This window comes from Danio rerio, chromosome 2 (genome assembly GCF_052040795.2).
Source record: "Danio rerio strain M-AB ecotype USA chromosome 2, GRCz13ab, whole genome shotgun sequence".
Classification (NCBI taxonomy): domain Eukaryota; kingdom Metazoa; phylum Chordata; class Actinopteri; order Cypriniformes; family Danionidae; genus Danio; species Danio rerio.
The window spans coordinates 8,382,360-8,404,188 of NC_141022.1; the positions used below are offsets into that span (position 1 = coordinate 8,382,360).

General features: G+C 35.8%; 2 long non-coding RNA genes across 5 annotated transcripts; both read left to right on the top strand.

Moving 5' to 3' along the window:
- Positions 1–1,374: 1,374 nt before the first annotated feature.
- On the top strand, positions 1,375–3,966 carry LOC147846200 (uncharacterized). Of its 3 annotated transcripts, XR_015478236.2 has the most exons (5): positions 1,375–1,445; positions 1,862–1,952; positions 2,622–2,671; positions 3,543–3,650; positions 3,832–3,966. It is a non-coding gene; the product is annotated as an uncharacterized LOC147846200 (long non-coding RNA). The 3 variants fall into 3 exon arrangements; XR_015478238.2 differs by lacking the exon at positions 2,622–2,671; XR_015478237.2 differs by lacking the exons at positions 3,543–3,650; positions 3,832–3,966 and adding an exon at positions 3,352–3,482.
- Positions 3,967–5,922: 1,956 nt separating this feature from the next.
- Positions 5,923–7,982, top strand: LOC147846201 (uncharacterized). Of its 2 annotated transcripts, none has more exons than XR_015478233.2 (3): positions 5,923–5,978; positions 6,335–6,420; positions 7,790–7,982. It is a non-coding gene; the product is annotated as an uncharacterized LOC147846201 (long non-coding RNA). The 2 variants fall into 2 exon arrangements; XR_015478234.2 differs by having other exon boundaries at positions 5,923–5,969.
- The last annotated feature ends 13,847 nt before the right edge of the window (positions 7,983–21,829 follow it).

The following is a 21,829-nucleotide window of genomic DNA, read 5'->3' on the forward strand; positions in this document are numbered from 1 at the left end:
GGTGTAGTTTAACACTGTTTAATGGGTTTGTGACGGTCAACCGGTTTGAATGGTTTTTATTGTCCATCTTTAAATCTTTTTTTTTTTCATTGAATTGAAATGTGTTATTTCAGTGGAAAGTTGAACAGAAATCGGTTAAGGCGAGAAAAGTTGGGGTTCGGAGAAAAGTAAACCGTTGCCTTAAAAGCAACAAGTAGATTTACTTAGCCAGAAAACCCATATGTTGACTAAAAGAGCGAGAATAATCTCGTTACCTTGTAAATAATTGTCAACTTGTAGCTTCACATTGTGGGAGGCAAAACGTAAAACCTGTTATTACCCTCATGCTGTACCCAACTCCTGAGACTTTTGCTTTCGACACAAATTACAACATTTTAGGTGTAATATTTAGCTGATAGGACAAAGATGCGTAACAAAATAATGAAGTAATTGTCCTTTGTGGCACGTTGTTATAATTTCTCGGAATGTTGTACTGATATGACAACACCTGATTTCTTTTTAACAATAGTCCCCAGACAGCACACATACGTTGGGCCGACGTCGGCCGAAGGTCAACACGTCGGCCCCTTTAATTCTAACATCGGTATATGGTCGGCCAAACATACGCATGATCGTTCGGTCGTGTGTTCTATTGTTCCAGCTCAACAAACGTCGGCTGTGCATCGGTTAACGACCACAGGCCGACGAAGCACTTCAAGCACTTATCTCTCATGCCCATGAAAGAATCCGGCAACATATTTGGTTTACAAGTAAGTTTTTGCGTGCATAATAAATTAGACAAACGCGACATGCATCATGTGTACTGCGTCGGTCGGTCCAGCTTTAAATAGCCTACATTAATGCAGTAAAACTGACCAAAATGCCTACAACACATGATTTCAATTCATTAAAATATAAAAAGTTTTGTTGTTATGCTTAAATAATGAAAACGTTGTTTTTTTCTGGTGTTAACTGCTGTTTGCTTTTTTTTATTGTGGCTTTTTCTAATACATTTTCCCAGTGTAAAAATCAAGTATGTTCTGCATGTTCGGCTGTTTAATTAAAATAAACACCTTTTTACAGAGTGACATCTTTGTTTTATATATACTGGCATTTATATTTATTGGTTATTTATTTTTGACAGTGAATCTGTTGCACAAATAAAGTGTTTGTTTTGTAACAGATTAGTAGGCTATAAAGCTCGTCTTAAAGATAATAGCGTATATAAAACTGCTAAATACATTTTAAATTCAAGATATAAAATACAAGGTTATTATTTAAATTGTCTATGGAGTGATCATGTTTATAAATGTAATACTGCATGACTTTGATGTGCGCGCGCGCGTCTCATTCCAACACTGGAGAGGAGGGGATGTTGCTATGGGAAACGAAGCTACAACACGACACGACACCACCTGAAAGACACAACACGACTTCTCTCAAGCTGCCGTTTTGACAGTTTTCAGGTAAGTTTAGTCCCTAAAACAAAGCAAATAATACATAAAACTGTTCCTCACACTTTTATTATTGGCTATTGATGAATATTCAGTTGAATATTATGTTATATAAGAGTGGTAAGTCTTCGTAAAAGTCCGTTAGCATATTAGCACTGGTAACGTTAGCGTCGGGGTAATATTACGTTAACTTACTTAATGTTAGCTCTTGTTAAACTTGTTTGTTAAAGTTTAGGCTTTTATTTATTCTTTATGTGTAGATGAGAGGTTTTGTCAATGTTTTATTTAATGCACTCCATATGTAACGTTAGTCTAATACGCATTGTACTGTAAAGGACCGTGAATCAAAAGTTCAATCGTGTTTTGATATTTCATAGTAACGTTATCTTAAACAAATGTTAAGTAAAAAAAGTGTTCTGTGGTTTCAGGAGTGAGAGAATAACCCCCTGCTACAGAAAACATAACACAAGATTCCTAAATTTCTGATGGGAGCTGATCACAGAGATGCAGGAAAGACAGGTAACTTTAAGCAGAGGATTAATTCATATGAATTTCCATTGCACATCATTATGCACATGTTACATGTCTATATATTATGCATCTGTTACTTGTCTTTATTGCAGTTATTTTAAGAAAGTTTTGACATTGAAACATGTGAGTGGTGTTAAATTTCACATCACATGATTCTTCAGAACTTAATAAATATGCAGATTTGCTGCTAAAGAAGTAATATTTGTGATTTTCATTTTGTTTAATTTTTTTATAATTAATTGATTTATTAAATCTTAGAAAAAAGTTTACACTGAATTATTTGTCATCACATCTGTTTTTAGCATTTATAGCAATCAGAAATGTTTCTTGAGCAGCAAATCAGCACCATTTGATAATCACCATAATATTAGTTCAACCTCAAGCACTAAATCAACATCTTTAAAAAAGATTTCTGAAAGATCAAGTGACACTAAAGACTTGAGTAATGATGCTGAAAATTCAGCTTTACATCATAGCTATGAATTACATGTATATTTAAACCGTTCACCCATCCCTTACACCTTAACTCATCCTCAAACAAGTCAATGTAAGCCCTAAATGAATAAATTTTGATTTGTACAGGCATGATATGCAACTTGTATTCAGTCGTTTTGTTTTGTCTTTCTTTTGGTTTTGTTTTCCACATCAACTGAAAAGGAGGTCAAAGTTTAACCTAAGTGCCGTGTAGCTGATGAACATCTTTATATGTAAGTATATTTTTATATGTAAGTATATTTTTGACGGACTGCCAGACACTTGTCAAACAGTGATGAGCAAACGAGGGGCCGTTCTTTTAAAAAGATCAGGGAGATGCAAGTCTAGAGATTAATATACGTTTTATTTCAAAATTGATTTATCTGGAAAAATTTAATAATGTTTCGAGATGTGCCCTATATGCATTTAGATGTACATCCATGTTTAAAATACTTTTAAATTTAACAACGGCTGTAAGTTATAAAAATGTTAAAGTAAATTGAGAAAACATTTTCATCAGTTTGACAACATACACAATCTCACAAATAGCATAGAAAAAGTGACAAAGCTGTCTTCTTTGTCTGTGTTTTATTACTCTCTTTCGCACTCTCGGCCACTGTATGTAACAGTAATTAGTATAATGTAACAGTAGACAGATGAGGAATGTGAATATGTAGTTTTAAGGAGCGTTACTACTGGAACCATTTTTTATATATATTTTTATATACATTTTATATATATATATATATATATATATGTGTGTATATATATGTATATGTGTGGGTATTGATTTCCCTTTTAAAAAAAAATTAAGCAAAAAATTAATTATAAGGTAGATCAGCTCCTGACAGACATGTTAACAGATCAGTTTAACTCTTATTAAATTCATTCATTAATTTTCTTTTCTGCTTAGTCCCTTTATTAATCTGGGGTAACCACAGCGGAATGAACTGTCAACTTATCCAGCATATGTTTTACGCAGTGGATGCCCTTACAGCTGCAACCCATCACTGGGAAACAACCATATACGCTTATTCTCACTCATACACTACAGACAATTTAGCCTACCCAATTCACCTGTACCGCATGTCTTTGGACTTGTAGGCAAAACCGGAGCACCCAGAGAAAACCCACGCAAACGCAGGGAAAATTTGCAAACTCCACACAGAAATGCCTGCTGATCCAGCCGAGGCTCGAGTCAGCATCCTTGCTGTAAGGCGACAGCACTACCTATTGTGCCACCACGTCACGCTCTTATTTCTATTGTATAATTTCTATTCTACAATGTATCTTATTGTTAATTCAATAAGAGAATTAACTGCACAGTTACTTAAAATGTGTGGATGGGATTACATTATTTGTTAACCCAAAGTGAGTTTCTCTTTCTTTGCAGTATTGGATGCCTAATTGCAGTTCAACTCCAAACTCAGTTGGACCAGCTGATCAGTGTCTTCAGTATTACCATAAGCTACTGGGCAGATGTGTGGACACCTATGAGCCAAACTTGGGACGTTTGGTTTTTAGGTAATACCAGTGACAAAGTATTCAGTAAATTGCTTATAATAAAAGATGCTCACTGCTTACCCCCTTATAGTTAAGTTGTTTGCAGTTTCATTGTTGTAAAAATACCATACTTTTTCCTTTTTTATTAGCAGGTGGAGAGACCATCTAGTCAGCAGAAACAACACAACTAATCATAGTTAGGTTGAGATTAGTATTATTAACTTGACTAGTTTGGTTGCAGACTTGTTCAATACTTAACAATTTGTATAAGTTACAAGATCAATGGTCCTGCTATCAATGTTTTTGTAACTTAAATTCATTACAGTTTAGATACAATCAAATGTCCAAACCATCTCTGAGTGAATGACATCAGGGAAACAGGATCAAAAGATCATTCATTATAGGCCGTTTCGTAGGTAACAGCACATCCTTTGTGAAAAATAATTTATTTTTGTGTCATCATCACAAGACAAAATACATTTCAACTGATTTCAGTTGGTTATATTTTCAGGTACTCTTGATCATTCTGTTCTCCTGGTTGTGAGGATGTGCAGAGGCTGTATTTGTCAGTGTTAAAAGACTTGTGCAGCTGAATCCAGACATACAAGCAGCCGACAAAGAGTTCTGGAGCAGGACAGACAGGTAGTTCACAGTGGCTAGGCTAGAAGTTTATACTTGGGTGGCCAGAAAGTGGCCTCCGCTATTTTGGGGGGTCCATACAAATACACCAGTGTAAGCTATACTATTGCACTGAAAAAATTAAATGAAAGAATTAATTTATCTGTTGAACACAAAATATTTTAAAGAAAGCTTAAGTATCAAGGTGGCAATATACAGTATCTGTTACATTGTAGTACATGAGCTGGCTAATACAGACTTGTAAATGTTTAGTTGTTAAGATTAGTTAAATACTAAATCCTATACTTGAGATAGGCTGCATATACAGCTTTAACTGAACTGAATTTAACTAGAACTACACCAGCATTCCAAGTGCTCTAGACTAGCTTTTTGCACTGGTGCGTCTAAAATGTTTGATGGCATTGCATTTAACACTGCAATTTTACATGTAAATTATTTTTGAAAATCACAATCCATATAGGCAATATTGACTTGTAAATGATTAACTAAAATCGGGTCAACACACATTATGGGGATTGTGTGTAGAATTTTGAGGAAATTAATGAATTTAATCCATTTTGAAATAAGACTGAAACATTAAAAATGTGGAAAAAGTGAAGCGCTATCAATACTTTCCGGATGCATTATATATATGGTTTTTAGCGCGTTATCAAAGGCTTAAAAAAATAGTCCAACATTATCTACAGCAGCAAAAGACCCTCCACATCAAAAGCTACTGGTCAGCTCACGATTCAGCAAACATCTGAAAAACAAATAGCTTATTATGCCTTCACAAGAAATCAGTGTTTTTGAGTCTAATGAAGATAGTACTATTTTATTAAATTATTATTTAGCCTGGCATGTTTACTGTTACAAAATATTTTAAATGTTTCTTAAAATAAAACATATTGTGTTCAATGGGGAAAAAGTAGCTGTTTTTTACACAGAGATAAAAAAAAAACACATTTCAGAGCAGTAATCACAATACTGTGAAACTGTGATATTTTTGTCCAAGATTATACCCTCAGAATTTTTTAATTTATTTTTTTTTCAGTTGGCCTATATTCTGTTTTTCTGTGTTCTTGGAAATGCTGCTGTGCATGAAAATGTGACGATATATCCGGTTCTATAGTTAATTCTGAAATAAATCTTAAAATGAAACAATATTTAAAAATGCAATATTTAATGTGTCAGACACTAAATAAACATGTCAATTCATTTATGTTAATCTGATTCCTTAACAGGGTGCACGGTGGCGCAGAGGGTAGCACGTTTCCCTCACAGCAAGAAGGTTGCTGCTTTAAGCTTCGGCTGGGTCAGTTGGCGTTTCTGTGTGAAGTTTGCATGCTCTCCCCGTGTTGGCGTGGGTTTCCTCCGGGTGCTCCGGTTTTCCCAAGTCCAAAGACATAGGTGAATTGGGTATGCTAAAATTGACCATAGTGTATAAGTGTGTGTGAATGAGTGTGTATTGGTTGCAGCTGGAAGGGCATCCGCTGCGTAAAACATAGGCTGGCTAAGTTGGCCTTTCATTCCGCTGTGGTGACCCAAGATAATAAAGGGACTAAGCCCAAAAGACAATGAATGAATGAATCCTTAACAGTTAAAATTAACCATTTGAGCGTGCTTAGTTTAGGGTATGTTGTGCCATTAAATTGTCAATAGGTTTTATTTTTTTTCTACATTTTAAATCTGCTTTAGCTTTCTTCTTTCCTATAAACCTGGAAATATAAAATATATATTTTTGGTTTTTAACAAATTGCTTATTTTATTCTTAGATTGGTGTACGCTGATGGTCTGCTGAGAATTCTGCTGAGTTGAAGGGATCCTCCTGTCAGACAACCTCCAAAGTACAATAGGACTAGTAAGTAACATCTTAAACATACACTACTGTTTCATAGCTTTTAGGTTGGTATGGTAAATTCTCTTCTGATAGTGTCAGCTTTATTTAATTAATACAGTCAAGCAGTAATACTGTGAATTTAATACAATGTATATAATTAATAGTGTCACATGATCCTTCTGAAAAAATAGTATTCCAATGTACTGATTCTCTCCTCAAGCTGTTTTTTTATATATAAAACATTTTAAATAAACATATTTTTAGTATTCTTGATGTATGAAAAGTTTATTTTTAAAAACATAGTATTTATTTGAAAAAAAAAAAATGTTTGCTCTTTGATGATTGCTAACAATCAGACATGTTTCTTTAGAACAAAAAGAATTTGTGGAAAAAAAGTATTCTCACTTAGCGTTGTCCAACTGTGGTCCAACATGTCATTTAAGTTTACAAATAAGCCTAAAAGACTTGATTAGCTGCATCAGGTGCATTTAATTAGAGAGTTGAATATATAATTTCTTTATATATCCTCCTCTATAGCCTACATATAATAGAAGTTGTTTGCTGAAAAACCTTTTTGTAGCAGAAATAAAGCTATGATTAGGCCCACCCGGATTTTTCGCAGAACTCCGCAGATGTTTAGCCTATCATTAATTCTGTTTATTTACTTGAGTAAACGTGTGTAAATCTATATTTATTCAGTTTTTAAATTAATTTCAGTAATATTATTGACTAATGTGAAAATGTTCATCTGATTTATGTACAATGAGGTTTGTACAGTAATATTTTCTGTCTTACTAGATATGTTATATGGAAAACTTGCTTTATTTACCAAATAAAGTGAATCTAATTGGATTTGCATTTCAAACATTAAATAAAACTTAAAAATATATTATTTTTATATTTCATATATTAAGGTTTTAGTTATGATACTCCCAAAATAATTCCGCAGAAATCCGCAGACTTCCACCAAAATTTTCAGCAGAAATAGCAAAAAAACATCTGCAGATTCCTCCTGGCCCTAGCTATGATATATTTAATGTGGTGTACAGTGTGACATTTTAGTTGACGAAACTTAGTTTATTTTGCATGTAATGTGGTATCTGAAGATTAGACATATATTTAGATACACATTTATACTAACACAATGATACTAAAAACCAAAAAAAAACATTCATTATGATTTCACAAGGAATTTAACTTGACAAATGGCTTTTCTGAAAATTTGTGCTCAGACACACTCTTTAAGGTTAAATTAAATGACACATTTTAGCTAGGCACTTGCATAACACATAATCCAGTTATATGTCATGAAACAAATAATATATATTTGTGGTAATATGAACTGCTGCAATGCTAATCTTTCTCCTTTTGGTTTCTTGCTTTATTTAAGGGTTCCCACTACAAGGATTAGATTTGGCTACTGCAGTCCCGGTTTGGGCCAGCCTCACTTGTGAAGACTAAAGATGAAGACAACATACAAGAACAATTTCGAGGATGGCGACACACTTTTTATTCCACCTATTTATCCCCTTTTATGTGTAAGCAACATTCCACAAGATAAAACAAAACTAAATGACAGGTTATTTCTTTTCATTTTGTCTGTTTTCTTGGAACATTGTACACAATTTACAACCAGTTTTATATATATATATATATATATATATATATATATATATATATATATATATATATATATATATATATATATATATATATATATTAAAAATGTATATAGGTCAGAGCAAGAAAATGTTATGTTTTCTTCTGGAGAAAGTCTTATTTCTTTTATTTCGGCTGGAATAAAAACAGTTTTGAATTTTTTAAAAAACATTTTAAGGTTAATGTTATCAGCCCCTTTAAGCAATTTTTTTCGACTGTCTACAGAACAAACCATCGATATACAATAACTTGCCTAATTACCCTAACCAGCCTAGTTAAGCTAATTAACCTAGTTAAGCCTTTAAATGTCACTTTAGGCTGTATAGAAGTGTCTTGAAGAATATCTAGTCAAATATTATTTACTCAGTTATTAGAAACGAGTTATTAAAACTATTGTGATTAGAAATGTGTTAAAAAATATTTCTGTTAAACAGAAATTAAGGGATTATATATATATATATATATATATATATATATATATATATGACAAAATCTGTTTTGTGTCATGCATTAGAGTTTGCTTAAAAAAACTGGTTATCTCTGAGAAAGTTTTGTTATTTTATATTATTGATGTGTTATTAGTTCAGAGGAGATTGCAAATTGTTGAATGCCATTTATAAAAAAATTGACTACAGACTTTAATAAGATTTTATCAGACAATTATTTTAATTTGTATGATTTTATTTACTACTGTAAATATTGTTTGCTTGGTATTTATTTTGTGTTTGTGTACTCTTTTATTATTGTAACTCCCTGAGGAAAGTCTTTTGGATACTGAACACATGACTGGTATTATCTTGTATTTTAAAATTATAGTCTTGGAAACATGCATTTTCTTTAACACTATTTAAGAAATTATAAGCATTATAACATGTGCTGACACAAGTTATTTGTGTTTTTACTATAGTAAACTATAGTCACCCTTAGTGTACATGTTTTAAGTACTTTTAAATATTCCTATGGTCTTAATGTAAATGCTGCAATGGACTTTGTATTTAAAATCTTTATTGCACAGTAGTTCAGCCATGGTTATAGTACAACTTGTTGGTTTTGTTTTAAACGTGGTAAAACATGGTTATGTGTGATAAAAGTATGTTAATCTATCTGTATGTTTGTGAAAATATTAATAAATCTTCAACTGTTATTGAGATTGGTGTGTCGTGTTTATTATAAATAAGCTGCTGCTGCAGCTAGTGGTCCATAAGTATGAGCAAAACGCCTGAGAACAGCGCCTCCGCGGCGCGGCCGGTATTTCCGGTTGCGTCGTCCTAACATCGGCCGGACAGCGTTTCCGATCATTTGCCGACGTCGCGGCGACATTTTGCCAATTAGCAAACGCTCCCTGAGCGACATCGCACCGATGGAATTTTGAAAATCGGCACGACGTCGGCCCAACGTATGTGTGCTGTCTGGGTCTATATGTAGTGACTCGAGTGGGCAACTCCGATCCCCACTGGTGGCAGCTTCTTTAATCAAATACACCTGAAAAATATAACATGGCAATCAGGATTATTTCAACATAACAAGTATGTTTGATCAGCGATGGAGCATTGAGTTCAATATGGACCTGTGCCGAATTCATGAAAATCTTAGAGATAGTTTACACAAAAATGAAGATGTGCTCTGATTTTACTGACACTCTAGTGGTTCTAAAATGTATCCGTTTTCATTCTTCTGTTGAAGCCAAAACACAACAATCTGAAGATTTTTATTTAAACAATAGCAAATATGCAATTTAAACATGACATCAAATAATGCAAATGTAACTAATACCATAACTAAAATATAAATTATATAATCAAAGTAAATAAATAGACAACTTCAACATCGAAACCTTTACAATGTAAATATATAACTATGATTTAACCTACGCAATTGACAGCAAGTTTACTATTCAACTTTAACTCCTTTGCAACTTTATTTGTATCTTGACATTTCTTGCTATTAATATACTGGAGCTAGTCTTGATATAAAGGAAAATCTATAATAGCAACTTTTAAATAAGGTTTAGAGTTATACGATCTACGTTTATTATTATGAAATTTAACAAACAAAATCAAAAGATTTCTTTAAATTCTACAGATAAATTTTTTGAGTCAAAATAAAACATAACATCTTTTGGGGTCAAATTACATCTAAAACCTGATCAAACCTGACACAGCGAAAAGTCTTACTAAACTTCTTTGAATGTTGACATTCATAAAAAAGATGAACCAAAGAATCTGGATGATCTAAACAGAATGAGCAATGTCCATCAGTCTGCATAAATGTAGATAATGGATAATTGCTAACATAAAGGTTGTGAAGTATTTTTAAATGTAGTTCCCGGTTTATTACTTATGCAGAAACGAAAAGGAAGCAACCAAGCTTTTTTTTTTCCCACACAATATCTTCAAAACAATCATTCCAAAAATGTTCCTCTAGGCTTTAAGGCTTAAAAAATAATAATAATAAAATAATAATCTAATAACTGTAAATTTTATACTACAAAAGTCTACCCCATTTAAGTATAGTACAGGATCAGTTCTTTGAGTACTATATTAGGACATATGACCTCATTAGTAGGGCTAGACGGAATCTGCAGACATTTTTTGATATTTCTGCGGAGAATTTTGGTAAAAATCTGCAGAATTATTTTGGGAGTATCATAAATAAAGCATTAATATGTGACATAAACAATAATATCTTTTAAACTTTTATTTAATGTTTAAAATGCAAATCCTATTAGATCCACTTTATTTGGTAAACAAAGCAGGTCTCTCATATAATATATCTATTAAAAGACAGATAATATTACTTTACAAAGTGCTTTGTACATGAATCAGATGAACACATTCATATTAGTCAATAATATTACTGTAATTCATTTAAAAGCTGAATAAACTTAGTCTTAAACTTTTCTACTCAAGTAAATAAACAAAATTAATAATGGGCTAAAAATCTGCGGAATTCTGCGTGCGCAGATTCCGTGTGGGCCTACTCATTATTATTAGTAAACCCTTGGGAATGGCTTTTGTTACAGAGTTACAGTTGAAACCAGAAGTTTATAAAAAGGCACATAACCATTTTTAAAAAAAAAAAAGTCAGATGTTAATGTGACTAAACTTTTTCTCTTTTAGGTAAGTTAGGATTATCAAAATTTTTTCTGGTTTGCTTAATAACAGAATAATGAGAGATTTATTAAATTATATTTATATAATTATATTTATATAAATTATATAAATATTAAAAAATTGTTATAACTTTTCTTGAAAGTCAAGTTTACATACAATAAAATAATTATGGCTCTGAAAAAGCTCAGATGATGCTGTCAAGGTTTTGGAAGTTTCTGATTGGCTAATTGACTACATTTGAGTTATTTGAAGGCACAACTGTAGAATAGATTTAAGGAAAACCTCAAACTACTGCTTCATTAGCCCCTTTCACACATACAGACCTTTCCGGAAAATTGCCGGCTTTTTGAAAATACTGGTAAATTCGATCTGGCTATTTTCCGGAAAGAGAAGTTGTAACATAACCGGCAATTTGCCGGAATGCTGCGCTGTGTGAATGCAGATGGAAGATTGCCGTAATAAGCGCGTGCACGTCTAGAACGTGCTGACGTGAAACGTCTGCTTTAGCCAATCACAACAGTCAGACGCATTTACGTCCGCGCGGTTTGTAAGAATAAAAGCCTTTGAATATTTTTCCAGACACATTTAGCTGCTAGAAGTTAGTCAGATCACGTTTATATGTTCTTCTTAATGCCAACTGTGCAAATAATCATCGATGAGATGCTTATGATTAGCCGTTGTTTGTTTACCTTCAAGCTTTGCGTGTGCCTGTGAAACAGCCTGTGAGCGCCTGCACACGCACATATTATGAACATCTCGACATGCGAAAGTGATCCTGCGAAAGTTGTTCACAATATTGATCATCCACAGAGTTTGTAATTTAGTCAAATGTTTACAAATACAAGCGCAGCCGTTTAAAGCTCATTTGTGGTGAATGATGTCAGAATTTACCGGTATTTTGGAATGTATGTGTGAATGCTCTTTTCCGGAAAAATTCCGTAACGTCCTCGCCTATGTGAACAGCGCTTTTTTGAATATACCGGTAAAGTCGTTCCGGAAATTTTCCGGATATTTACCGGTATCACTGTGTGAAAGGGGCTCTTGTGTGACAACATGGGAAAGTCAACAAGGCAAAATTAACAAAAAGCCAGATTACAGTTTGCTAAATTACACTGGGAAAAAAAAGAATAATTATTGGAGACATGTCCTGTGGTCTGATGGAACTAAGATTGAACTGTTTGGCCGTAATGACCAGAGTTACATTTGGAGGACAAAGGGGAAAGCTTACAAGCCTAGGAACCCCATCCCAACTGAAAGCAGCAGAAGATAGTTCACCTCAGATTTTGAAAGTAAAACAAGCTACTAGCAAACAGTTCCAAAATGAAAGTCAGATCTGTGATTCAAGAGTTCCCACTTAGACACGATTAGTTTTAATAGCAGGTTTGGCATGCTGTCCCGGGAGAGAACCCTGAGCTCGGAAATACTTGAGCCCAGGGCTCCCGCCTGGTCAATAAGCATACAGTATAAGGGCATCTGAGATCAGGTTGGTCTTGAGAGCTCCCTTTAAAAAAGGGAAGAAAAGGAGGAAATGGGGTGGAAGGGGGGATTTTTCCAAAACGAACATAGAGCAGTAAGGAAAAACGGTCCATTAATTTTAAGCTTGGATCATTCTGATTGGATTATTACTGATTACAGATAAGCAGCCAGTCGTGCTAAATCATATCACATGCTCCCATGGAAATTGACCCTTCAATAAGCCACGCCCAAAAACCGCCACCCACCAATCGTGGCTTAGCAACTGTAGCTACGCGCAGGGGCTCTGTCAAGCTTTTCGAGCAAGTGCATATGGATTGTGCAAATCTGACACCCAGTATCCTTAAAGTTTGGACGGGATGGTGGAATTTTTTCCCTTTTCAAACCTAAAACCCAAGAGGAGAAATGCCAGCGTGGATCAAGCTGTGTGCGGGGTGCTAAAGGAGTGGAGCTAAGTTTGCTTTGTTTTGATATTCCTGACACATTCAGTGATAGATAGACGGCAATAACTCACACACCTCTTACCCTAAACAGCTCTAAACTGTGTTTCCTACAAAAACACAAACCTGGTTCTGTTTCACAGTGGTCTTATTCCTTTTTTTCGCTCGATATTGTGAGTAATGCTCCATTTAAGCCTTCGCCATAACGTAAGTAACGCTAGTCATACTAATAATAGCAAATAGTTCATAATGACACGAGTTAATGTGGAAAATGTGAATCTGCGAATATGTTGCTAACTTTACTGAACTTCATATTTACATCTGTTTCGAGATATGAATATTTGAAATTACAAATCAACAGAACAAAACCGAGATATGATCACAAACTGAGCACTTGCGATCAATATACTTTACCAGCAGCTGTTTTTCATTCATTTATAAAGAGCACACAAACATGCTAACAGTAATAGGTAACTTACTGTACATTGTTATGGTCAATGACGCTAATATTCACCACAAATCCATCAGTTTCCCTTTCTGGCTGTTCTATTTATAAATGAACTATGTAAAAGCTCTGTCATGCGTGTTTCCTCTTCTGTTAGTGACGCTATATTTCATTGCACAACAATTAATCTCTCAAGCTTTTGGCTAAAATAGAGAAATCACGGTTTCATTTGTTATTATTAGATTATTTTAAAATTTCACCTCTCCTGCTGAGCATGAGCTAAGCTGTTGTATGGTTAGCGTATGAGGCGGCTTGGCTAAGCTAGCTTAAATTTTTATTGATTTATTCTCTAATCGGCTGCCTATTGTGTGGTGAATATACTCCTGTAATGCATACTGCAGTCCTTTTTTGTTTGGCTTTCTCGGATATCTCACCTGTTCGCCAAAAATGACATTATATCCCTGGCAATGTCTGACACCGGCGCACACACATTGAAAAAGCTGTGCCAAGGCAGGAAAGCTTGACAGGCGTAGAAACAGTAACTAAGGAGGGCGGGGCTTAGCTAAGGGTCCATTAGTTTATGAAACTTCACTTCAGTGCAAACCAACAACATTAGTCACTCAGTAGTCTATTATTAATGTTAAAGAGGTTTAATATTTATTAATTAGATTAAAAGCCTTTACCATTTAGTTACCTGTTATTTAAATGTTTCGGTCATGTCCCGTCGCTTTTGGTGCAGGCAGCCACGCTGGAACTTGTTTGACGCTAGAACCTTGTCACATTGCATGTTGTTAGGACACAGTGTTCGAATATTTTTTGTGAGCTTAATTTTTCAAGTTCATAAACAATAAGAAAGAAAAACATTCTTGAGAATGTTTATAAATCCGGCTCCAGTGTTGCCCATCCCTGGCCTAAGTGTATATGAAGTGATCGGGTGACGCAGCAGTTGCTTGATACAAGTTATAGCTCTCAGAAAGTTTATGAGGACATGAAAACCTTTTATAACTCGATAATTACTCTGATAATTACGTATTACCCGAAAGAGCTTGAACACGCCTTTAACCTTGTTCAGTCATTGTTTGGCTGAGGACTTGATGATTGCAGAGAGGAATGTTTGCTGAAACTAGACTCTGCAGGTAGGCAGATCTTCAGGAACAGGCCAAAGCCAACAGTTATTGTTCAACAGATCCCACCTCCTGCTATGCTTCCATACAAATGATTTGACTAGTGCGCAACATTGGAAAATGCATAAAATTGTTCATTGTTGCAGAAAGGCTTGAATTAACTCCACAACAAATACATCAGTTATACATTAGGAAAGTTCTTACTGTAGTAAGGGACATCCGCTTCATTCTTGTCTGTCACTGTTCTGTTTATCTACGTAAAGACTATGGCTGTTTCTCAATATGCGTTCTTCAGCGATCATGTGTCCTTGTGTAACGTCATCAACTGCCAAAGTTCAGCTCCAAAAGTCAAGACTGCAAAAACGGAGGACGCGTGAAATATCCCGGATGTATTCTTGATATTGAGGATGCATAGATGCAGACTTGAGCGCAAAACCCAGGAGTCATCTTGACTGGAGATGATATCGCAGCATTTTATATAGGTTTATTATTAAAGTTTAGAGATAGAACTTATTTACCTCAGGAGTTTCCCTAAATGAGATGGTGAAAGTAAACATTACCATGAACATCTTAATAAAGGAATAAACACATTAAGGGTGTTTATTTGCTGAAATTCGTATTAAAATCGGTTTTATTTATATTGTGCAACGGCTATTTGTAAAGTCTTTTATGTGTAGTATATATTTTGAAAAGGGGAAAAACAATAAATCGTTGTGTTTATGCTGTAATGTTCAAATACTTTTTAATTAATAATGCGTGAAGGTCATGTGACCATAAGGAAGAACACAGCATCTCATTTCTCACAGGACGCGTTCTCTGGTCTCGTAGTCTCCTGAGTTCATTCTTCCAAAGTGGCCAGGCAGGATCGGTCTTTACAAGAACACAGGTCTATTCTCTGCGTTCTTGGAATTAAGAAACAGCCTAATGCTCTGGCACGCACGTGGGAACGGTGGGTGGGAGGAACCAGCTCATTCGCATTAAAGGCACAGGCAAACAAAAACAGCTACAATGTCCTAACAGTTTAGATTTAAAAAGGTCTAATAAATAATCTAATGGGTGTTTGAGCTGAAACTTTACAGACACATTCTGGAAGCACAAAAGATTTATATTAAATCTTAAAAAAGGGGGTAAAATAGGTGCCCTTTAAAGTCTAAATCTTGCCTACCTGTTAATCGTTTTCAAAAAATACACAACATATATATATATATATATATATATTTTTACATTTATTTTCCTATCACACACAAAGCATTCTGGGAAAAAGAAATCTGCATGCACTCAAAAAATTATGTTTGCCGTTTGCTAGCAAAACTACTTATATGAAATGAGCCAAAACAGCACAATTCTTTTTTTTTTTGTTTTTTTTTTAAGATTTTTTTTGTTAAATTTGTAAAAACTAATAAGCTAACTTAATTCTTTTATGTTGTCCCAACCCAAATTAATTGTTTGGAACCCAGCATTTTTTACAGTGTGGTTAGGTTAACTTTAGTTTGAGTTCAGTCTGATACGATAACATTTTAAGTTCATGTCACTTCTTTCTATTAAGTTTAACGAACTTTTATTTAAAAATGAAGTCAAAGCAGCTCAAATAATTTGATTATTTGCACAGTTTGATTTTATAGTGTACAGAAGTGAAACAAACTCACCCACTAGATCGCTTTCACACCCTCAGATTAATAATGATGCTTTCCAGCTATACTGTAACCTCAAATGTTTAGCGGAAATCTATTTTTAATAAAGTGTGAACTTTCCAGAAGGTTTGTGAATGTGACTTTGAAATTTTATGACAGTGTGGTTCAGCTTATTCTTCTGCTGGTCATAAAGCTTACTTTCTGAAAAAAAAAGTAAAGCACTATAGGCTTTATTTGTTCAATATGGGACCATGATTATCTGAAATTGATCAGACTCTAAAAATCCATCATCACTCGAGTGCTCTATTAGAAGAGGCTGTTCATTTACTGCCCAAATGTGTGCGTGAATATTCAGGTTTATCTTTCTTCAGAAGCTCTTTTGCATCTTCAAGTTCACCTCTCCTCTTTGAGCACATTTGAAATGCAAATCCATCTCTTTTCTGTGTGTGGCTTCAGAGGACACGTTGCAGAGTTCTGAGCCTTAATGTATCCAGTAAACAGTGTTGCAAGATTCCACAGCCCAACTACAGCATAAAACCTTTCCATTTTAAAAGTAATATCAGCCCCAAAACCTGTACATTAGAAATGCAATGCCTAATATACAGGGCATCCGGAAAGTATTCATAGCGCTTCATTTTATTCACATATTTTTTATGTCACAGCTTTATTCCAAAATGGATTAAATTCACTTATTTCCTCGAAATTCTACACACAATACCCCATAATGACAATGTGAAAAAAGATTGCTTCTTACGCCTGTTTCACACCGCAAGCGTCAGCGGCGCGTGAGCAGAGCGTGAGCAGCGCGTTTGTCGAGCAGTAGCAGCACGCAGGCGTTTGCCTTTCACACCAGCTGCGTCTGCAGCGCGCAGTTCTTCGGCAGCTGCTGCTGAGATCAACCTATCTGTCTATTCTATCTAGTTACCCATGTCTCTCTATATACAAATACACTTTTTAAACTTTTCATCTGCACCAAGGCCCCACCTATGCTGTTTCGTTAACCTGCAAATATTTATTTTACAAATTTTATAGATCAAATAGTGATGTATGCTTCTCAAGCTAACTTATATGAGAAGTGTCTACAGTCAGAAGACAATCGCCTGTGATATCATGTCATTTGTTTTTTGATTATCAGGTTGCTGTAGACCTAGTTATAATCATATTTATACAATATAGTTATAATGATATTTATACATGATCAAACTAGTGTTAATTTCTCCGCTTCAGTGATGTCCAGCGGCAGAATAACAGCTCGTTAATTCATGCTCGTGCAGATGATGAGACGGACAAAAGTAATTAATGCATGCCATTCTTTTACTTATTTTCGTGTTGTCAGATTCAGAGTGCAATTTGTGCAAACAGCTCCCGGTAGGAATAACTCTAGTGAACATAAAACAAAGCCGATTAAAACTTTCTTCCTCTGCTCCGCTGCACAGAACACAGCGAGCTCACATCATCCAGCATGCGTGTCGAACTACACTACCCACAATACACTTCGCTATGGACTACAATTCCCGTAAATATTCTATTTCCCCTCTCCTACAACACTAGTGTGCAACTGATACTAAAATTGTTTTACATTTGGTTTTGTAGTTCGGACCTAAATAAATGTTTGTTGCCGTTTTAAATCGTTTTAAGTTAATTTGAATGACTATATATAAACCATTTGACATTATTAACGCATTTATTGGGTAAAATTGCTACTTTTTACTGTCATTCAATGTGTTTTGGTCGTTGTCAATGCACTGTCACTTTAATTGAGCGTGAGCAGCGCGTCAAAAATAGACCCAGCGCCGAAACTATCGCTGCACTGTTGCTTCGGCGACGCTCACGCCTCGCTCTGACGCGCTGCTGCTGCGTGCGGTATGAAAGCTCTAATCTGTTAACATGGACGCCGAAAACACACGCGCTGCTCACGCTCTGCTCACGCGCCGCTGACGCTTGCAGTGTGAAACAGGCGTTAGACAGCAATTACAGCCTCAAGTGTTTTTGAATATGATGCCACAAGCTTGGCACACTTGTCTTTGGGAATTCTTGCTCATTCCTCTTTGCAGTACATCTCAAGCTCTATCAGGTTGGATGGGAAACGACGGTGTACAGCCATTTTCAGATCTCTCCAGAAATGTTCAATAGGATTTAGGTCTGGGCTCTGGCTGGGCCACTCAAGGACATTCACTGAGTTGTTGTGAAGCCACTCCACTGATATTTTGGCGGTGTGCTTTCGGTCATTGTCCTGCTGGAAGATAAACTGTCGCCCCAGTCTTAGGTCAAGAGCACTCTGCAGGTTTTGATTCAGGATGTCTCTGTACTTTGCTGCATTCATCTTTCCCTCTATCCTGACTAGTCTTCCAGTTCCTGCTGCTGAAAAACATCCCCACAGCATGATGCGTCACCACCATGCTTCACTGTAGGGGTGGTATTAGCCTGTTGATGAGCGCTGCCTGGTTTTCTCCAAACGTAATGCCTGACGTTCACTCCAAAGAGTTTAATTTTAGTCTCATCAGACCAGAGAATTTTGCCTTTTGGAAAATTCCAGGCAGGGAGCGGCTTTCGTCTGGCCACTCTAACATACAGGCCTGATTGGTGGATTGCTGCACAGATGGTTGTCCTTCTGTAAGGTTCTCCTCTCTCCACAGAAGAATGCTGAAGCTCAGACAGGGTGACCATCAGGTTATTGATCACCTCCCTGTCTAAGGCCCTTCTCCCCAGTTCGCTTAGATGGCCGGCCAGCTCTAGGAAGAGTCCTGGTGGTTCCAAACATCTTCCACTTATGGATGATGGAGGCCACTGTGCTCGTTGGAACTTTCAGGGCAGCAGAAAATATTCTGTAACCTTCCTCAGCCTTGTGCCTCAAGACAATCCTGTCTCGGAGGTCTACAGACAATTCCTTTGTCTTCATGCTTGTGCTTTGACATGCACTGTCAACCCTGGGTCCTTATATAGACAGGTTTTCAGATCTTTTCAGATCATTTCCAATCAACAGAATTGACCACAGGTGAACTTCAATGAAGCTGCTGAAACATCTCAAGAATGATCAGTGGAAACTGAAGCTCTAAACTGAGTTCAGGTGCATTCTCAGCAAAGGCTGTCAATACTTGTGTACACGTGATATTTCAACAATTTCAAAAACTCTTTTTTCACATTGTCATTATGGGGTATTGTGTGTAGAATTTTGAGGAAATAAATGAATTTATTCTATTTTGGAATAAAGCTGTGACATAAAAACTGTGGAAAAAGTGAAGCGATATGAATACTTTTCGGATGCACTGTAGAACGCTCAAGTGAAAATGTTGAGGGAAAATATGAAATAAAAACTTGATAAACAGGAAAAATAAAGAGAAACATAAAAATATATTACATTTTGTTTTTTTCAATAACTTGTTTCAAGTTCTAATTCATAAAATAATCATATAACACCAAGGGCGTAGGTTTGCTTTTGATATTGGTGGGGACCTAATTTGACACCTTAAAGGGGGAGGCATATGACACAATAACCATTTTATATGGATTGTTGATTTTCATAATCGCCGCGGAGGCCAAAATCAAAATATTTTATTAATTGCACATCCATGGTTACTAATATGGTGGACTTGTAGAGAACTTGACTTCAAGTGACAGTTTTCTTTGAAATGTAGCAGCTTATGTCCATGTCTCACCTGAGTATTGCGCAGTAAGCCTGACTGGATAATTTCAACAAAGCATTATTTTATCTTGGAGGCAGTTTAATTATTGGTGGGAACATTTTAATAACCTGTAGATATTGGTGGAGACATGTCCCATCCATCCATGCTAATTCTACATCTTTGTATAACACTAAAAAGCATTACAACTAAACACCTTACACACGGTTGTTGACCCCTAGCCACTGAGCCAACTGAACTATTTTTTAAAACCCTAAATGACCTCAGTCATATGGGTTTCAATGACGTCTTGCTCAATCCATTATTTTGTTTTGCTATGCAGTGTAGATTAATAATTAGCAGGAGAACGTTTCATGAGAAGAAACACTTGTGCCAACAGAGAATGGCGTCAACATAATATGAGGGATCAGACAATGATGTTTTAGGGCACTTTTGAGGACGTTACCCTCTAAATCAATAGAAATGCAGTATGAAATGAGTGCTATTTCTAAGCACTATAAATCCCATTAAGTAGGTCTTTGTTTGTGTAAATGATCCATTTTGGATGCACTTAATGGAAGGGTTATAAAACCTCTGGTGTGTCTGAAATAACTTGATAATCTACTGTGCCACAATCCCCCTGTGATGGACTGGCCTTATAATCAGTTCAGGATGTTTCTTCTTGCCTTCAGTTGAGACTCCACAAGCCTATAAACCAGGGGTGCTCAACCCTGTTCCTGGAGATCGACCTTCCTAAAGAGTTCAGCTCAAACCCTGATCAAACACACCTGAATCAATTAATTAGGACCTGAACAGCACTTGATAATTACAGGCAGGTGTGTTTAATATGGGTTACAACGGAAATCTGCAGGAAGGTCGATCTCCAGGAACAGTTTTGATCACCCCTGCTATAAACAATGTGGTGAATGGAGCAATTGCTTGTTTGTTTGTTTTTATTTGACAATTAACAAAAATATACAAGTCTAATTAGACTAATTAATAGATAGTTTAAGTGAAATTTATTTATAAACTAATTACGAGAGGGTCATGGGATTGATTGCGGCTGGTCCCACATTATTCAATTCATGATTCACCAATCAGATGATTCCTAAGCCACTATAAATACCCTAAGTTCCATATAGCAGCCCTCTTAATTTTGAAGAATCCCCCCTTCCACCCCTACTCCTCCTTGCTTAGATGGGTGGCATGGTGGCCCAGTGGTTCGCACAGTTGCCTCACAGCAAGAACGTCACTTGTTCTAGTCCTTACAAGCCAGCCGACATTTCTGTGCAGAGTTTACACGTTCTCCCCATGCTAACGAGGGTTTCCCCCTTGTTCCCCGGTTTCCTCCTACTGTCAAAAAACATGCAACTTAAGTTAATTGACTAATCCAAATCGGCACCATAGACATGCTCCCATTAAGTAGTTATCTCTTAAGAGCAATCGCTATCTGTTCACTGCCTACTACAGCAGAGGAGTTCTCGAGATACACCAGAACTCAGACTCCCCTCTCACCTTGCAAACAGGAGGGAGCCCCGGGCTCGAGGATCTTATGAGTTTAGGGCTCTCTCCCGGGAAAGCATGCCAAACAAGCTTTATAATCAATCATCAGCTAAGTTTGAACTCTTGATTGACCACTCTGTAGGTCTATTGGAGACATTCATAAATATTTCTAGCAAATCTAATAAATGTTGAAGATATACTTGTTACATAAACGCACCAAATCGCAAGCAAAGAGATTTGCATGCTCGTAGGCTATTACATAAATGCGATCTCCACTTGTAATACTGCGCTCACGACATTTGTCATTGAAATAACGCCACAGGTATTTGGTAGATCTGTGTAAAAAAGGCCTGCCGCCACAGCTGGAAAAAACCCTAGAGGAAACACTGATGTCGGTTTTGAGAGTAGCATCTTGAGCTAAA